This window comes from Acyrthosiphon pisum, chromosome A3 (assembly GCF_005508785.2).
Source record: "Acyrthosiphon pisum isolate AL4f chromosome A3, pea_aphid_22Mar2018_4r6ur, whole genome shotgun sequence".
Lineage (NCBI taxonomy): Eukaryota > Metazoa > Arthropoda > Insecta > Hemiptera > Aphididae > Acyrthosiphon > Acyrthosiphon pisum.
This window is the reverse complement of record NC_042496.1, coordinates 39,907,093-39,912,896: the sequence shown is the minus strand read 5'-3', so window position 1 is coordinate 39,912,896 and position 5,804 is coordinate 39,907,093.

Sequence of the window (5,804 nt, the reverse complement as noted above, 5' to 3'; positions counted from 1 at the left end):
ACAATAGCTAATAGCTATAATAAGTTATCTCTTGAGTGACGGCGCGGCAGAGGATGGTCAAGGTTTATAGATAATATATTATTATTATTATTATTATATATTATTATTATCTATAATCCTTGGAGGAGGGTTCCCCGTACAGTGGGACCAACCATCAATGCGGCACTCGAAAAATAATCATCACGGACCAAGTTATAAGTATAATAATATAATTATATATCTTAGTCCGTGATAATCATTAACTTTGGACAGCTATATTATCTGAAGTTCTACTGCCTTCTACTGGACCGATTTTCATGATTTTTTACCGAACACAAGTACTCAGTTCGTAGATGAGCCATCTAATGAGAAAAGTCTGAAAATGTATCAATTAAGTAGTTTTTGGAAATATTTAGTAAGTTATATTTTAGTAAGTTTTCCGTGTAGTTGCGTATAGCGACACACATCTTTACAGTCCCCCCCCTACTCCAACGTCTTTTGCAGTACTGCTGACGCTGCGTCGTCATCGTCGGCAAATTGTCGACGGCAATGAGTGGTGACGTGCGTTATTATATCTGGCGTATACATTACCAAATATTATACTATTAAATAAAACACATATTTTGCACGCACACAATCCTAATATCCTATGTCTACTATACTACTAAGTACTACTATTGTCGTATCATTCTATTCTGTGGTCGTATTAACACTTGCAGTCGTGACCGTCGTCGGCATTTTCTAATAAAAACCCATAATAAAAATTAAAAACAATATTTCCGATTTCGTCATTTCATGTGGCGAATTTCCACTAATAAATCCTGACACGGATTATTTATTCAATTTAATTGAAATAATTCCATCGTTATTATCAAGTGACATAATAAAATACGCATTTGGAGATATTTTTTTTAATTTAGAAAATGTGTGTACAGAATTTTTAGATAGTTTATAGTTCAGAATCTAAAAAAATTAATATGCTAGAAAAATAATTATGTAATATTGTAATATTATACATTAATTATAAAAAATTATAAATTCTTTAAACAAAGCAACTATTGTCGCTATATCAGTCAGAAGCTGCAGTTTTGAATTCTATTTTAATCGTTAGGCAAATATAAAATATTTGTCACCTTGCGTGAATATGTCAAAAACCCCTAATATCAAGTTAATAATTTTTTTTTTTTTTGTCATATTTGTTTTATTTGTACAATCTGTATAAAAAATAATTACAATAAGCACAATGGAGGGATAATACAATTATAGGTCATTGGTCATGGTTGGCTTAATGAAGAAGCTATTCACTAATAGCACTTCATGAAGTTAATAATGAATAAGTTCAATAACTACATGGTAATACCCTAAGTACTACATATTGAACTACATTGTTTATTTATATTTTGTTTACACCTTCCTTGTGTCCACTAATGTACAAACTTTATCATGTTTCATATTGTTATAAAATAGGTAGGTAGACCTATACATTAATTATTAAAAATTATTTTGTAGAAAGAGATGGTTTCCTAAAATAAATTAGCCACTATAGACTGTGTCCTGCCTGCCAGCCCTAATCCGGGCTTGTGTGCGAGGTTTAATTGTTAAAAACTAATAATAACCAATAACAGCTAGGTACCTATTAGACATTAGGGAGTTATTTTAAATATGTATACGAAGCTTCGAGACTTGAGGCACTCACAATTGTAGGATGGAAAGCAAATCCATGTCAAGCCAATTGTCACACTGGAATAATTTATTTGCACATCCATCTCCCCCCCTCAGACATCACCACAATATTAACCTATGGTGATCGAATGTAATATTAAAAATGTTAGCTGTTAAGAATAAAATATAAATTATGAAAACAGCTTAAAAATAATGATATACTCATAGCTTATACATTATATATTTTTAAATTTATATCTATAAACACCTACCTAATTAAAATCTTAAAAGGAAGTTCTATCATTAACCTTATCAAAAATACTAAGTGTCTACTTTAAACTAAAATTATTGATTGTTAAACATAGTGTCAAATGTCAATATAATGCTTTGACGTAAAACTTAAGTGTATAGCGTATACTGCATATACTGCAAATAGACTAGATATAACAAGGAAGGAATAGATTATAATATTTAACTTGGCACCTACTGTAATAAATAAATATTTATTTTTTATTATTTATTATCAAACGGGCACAATGCCCACTATTGCAATAATACAATTTATTTATCACAAAATTGAAAATACATAATATTATTTGCATACAGAAAAATATAGAATACACAATAAAATAATACAATGATAATATTATACATATACATTCAACCAGAATAAATTGTGTTGAGACAATTTTTGATATTATAATTACAAATTACAAAACACAAACTGAATGATAATTAAAATGGTTACTGGTCAATGTATTAGAACCACCGCGTGAACCCTACTCCAATAATTTTACATACAACTTCCATCACTCGTCTTGAAAATATTGATCAAAGTGGGTCGCGTGTGTAGAGCAATAAATTAATCATAATAATAGGTACCAATCATAGAGTAAATTATACCTATATACATATCATATCAATATATCATGCCATTCAATGAATTAGTCATTACAGACACAGGACTGCATATAAATGTCGACCAAGACGTTATTATAAATGTTATTAAAATTGACATTTTTTGTTCAGTTATTTTTAACGATCCGATCACAGAAATTATTTATTTAATATTTTCTGTGATCCAATTACACATTAATGTTAGCATAGTGTTATTCAATCACGTGATCATTATTCTGTTGGAGAGTGGAGATTTTCTATTATTTTTTTTTACACAAATTGAACATTTTATAATGTACATACATTTATATAAGATTTTGAGCAAAGCGATGAATGTATTGATTTTACAATGATGTGTGTTTTTTAATTTTTTTTTTTTTTTTTGTGTGTCTGTAATCACCTTGTAGGACAGTAAAAATGCTTGGATTTTCTTCAACAGTATATTTTTTGATAGAAAAGTGAATCTAGTTGGTACTTTGGGAGGTCAAAAGTAAAAATTTCCCCATATTTTTCAAAAGCCCGGTGAAAAACAAAAGAAAAATTAAGGAAAAACGGGAATTTTTACACAAAATCTGTTTTCGAGAAAATCGATTTTGGTTTTTGGTGCAGCTGCAAAATAAATAACCGCAGGTACATGACATTTTGACTGAATGTTTATATTAGCATTTCCTATACACCATAACATTTCCCAAATATTTTGACTTATTTTGAGCACTTTACGGACATTTTCAGTTTCCATTTTTTTTAGTTATTTTTCTATAAATATCAATGCAATTTTATTTGTTAGTTAAAAAAGCTTGAAAATTTAATAGAATACTCCTAGTATATTGTTACAATAGCAGTTGAAAAATATTAAAAATACATAGGCACAATTTTTTTTTTATATAAGCATTTAAAGATCGAATTTTGACAAAATTTATCAAATTTAAAATTGAATAATTATTTTGTAGTTAAAAAATTATAAAATGTTCATCTTTTAAATCTAAGGATTGAAAATGTAAAACAAGACTCTTCGTAAGTAGTTAATTCTGTTACCAAAAAATCAAAAAAATACATAAGAACAGTTTATTTTTATAGTCATTTTAAGTTCAAATTTGGACGAAATCATAAAAAACCTAGAATAACTATTTTAGTTATTTTATTATGATTGTAAAATATTATTCGTGGGTACTTGAAACTTTTAAAGTATACTATTATATATTTATGATAGTATCACGGTTTGTTGTTGATGTATAACGCGTTATAAGTACCTAATGAATATTGTGATATTATTGATTTGGAATTTATTATAGGTACTTATTAAAGGTCAATTTTCTTTTTAATACCATAGATAAGTACATAATATGTCTTATACCTAGACTGACATACCGTCCCCGCTCAGAATCGTTTTTCTTATACAAATGATATTATGTCATTGAATTCAAATTTAATATCATCCATTATACGCAATGACCCACTTGTAACCTATCGCACAGCAGAGCGACATCCACTTGCCCACTTTTTTTTTTTATTAATTTTACACATTGTTTTTTATTGTTTTATTTTACTTTTGAAAATCCCTATTTATTTATTAATATGAACACCCATATGGGCTTATATAAATAGGCTTGAGTGTGTACAATATACTAAATTGATTGAGGTTTAGCAGTTCAGCTGTTCAGCTTATGATATTATATTAACCATCTACCCGCGCAATATCTATTGACGAGTACATAATATATGCCAATATGGTAATAGTAGTAAATAGTAATGTACTGGTAATGTAATAATTTCGTTTTCATTTGATTTTATCGTAGTCGTAGTTAATAGGTGGTTATATAATTATTATTATATGCTGTTATTATATAATGTTATTAGTTAATTATAATAATAAAATAATTATAATAATTATTAAATATTAATATGATGAAGTATCTATTAACACATTGTTGGTACGTATTATATTATCATATGATTGATCGCGTGCCGTAAAAATGTTCGTGGATATTATTATTTTTAACTAATAGGTATGAAACTTTACTATATGAAATATATTAGAAAAGTTCGGCGGGAACGACACACTCTTCTCTGTACACATAGACACATATTATAGTATAGTACATTGTACATGCGAAATGCGTATTCGATGTTTTTACTATTATTATTATTATTAGGTATTATTGCAGTTGTTGTTACTATATGTACGACAATTTTGACACAATAAGCCTTTCAGGAAAAAATTATATCTCTGCACGTTTCGCGTCCCTAATTAATGATTTTACGCATATGAACCCATATACGAATTAATTTGCATATAATATGCTCAGTGCTCATATCACGTTTATCACACACACACACACACACACACACACACACACACACACACACACACACACACACACACACACACACACACACACACACACACAAGTTGACAGCATAATTCCTCGCTCGGCGAAAGTTAAAAGCCCCGTATATAGGTATATTATGTAGATATAGTTCACACGAGCATATATATTAATATTACACGCATAATATAATATATAGGTGTATATAGTAATAACTAATAATAATAACACGCTACGATATTATATATCAATTTAATCCGAGCGACGGAGCGACCCTAAAATATGTGTTTGAAAAGCGGTACGATTACGACGTTTATATTATATTTAAAAGTATCCTACCAATGTATTGATGCATTTATTGTCTCCGTCTTATACACGTACGTCATAACAAATTTTCCTTCACCCGTTCAAAATTTAAATAGTGTAGGTACTGTTAGTTTTGATATTAAAGATAATTAACCAATTATCAAACTTTTAAGTAGGTAAGAACATTATCTGTGCTTAAGCTTCGGTGCTTTTTTGATAAATTCATTTCAAAGCAAGATAGGTACGGGTATATGGAATATCAAAAATTAAAAATGCTCATGCATCCCACTTAATAATTAAAATATCGAATAAAATCCGATGCTTAAGCACAGATAATGTTCTTATCTAAAAAATTGATAATAGGTCAATTCATTCCACTGAACTCTATACAAATACTATACTGTACTATATTATATTATACTATACTCTATAATATACTCTAAAAACTTAACTAAAAGCATACTATTGAAACTAGTGAATGAAAATGATTGCTATTTCGCACAGTACGACGGAGACAACAAATGCATCATCACTGTCACGTAGGTACGTAAAAGTACAGCCACACAGGCATATAATAAATAATAATTATAGGCGTACGACTTACCTTTACCTGTGTGTGTTTATAATGTGTAT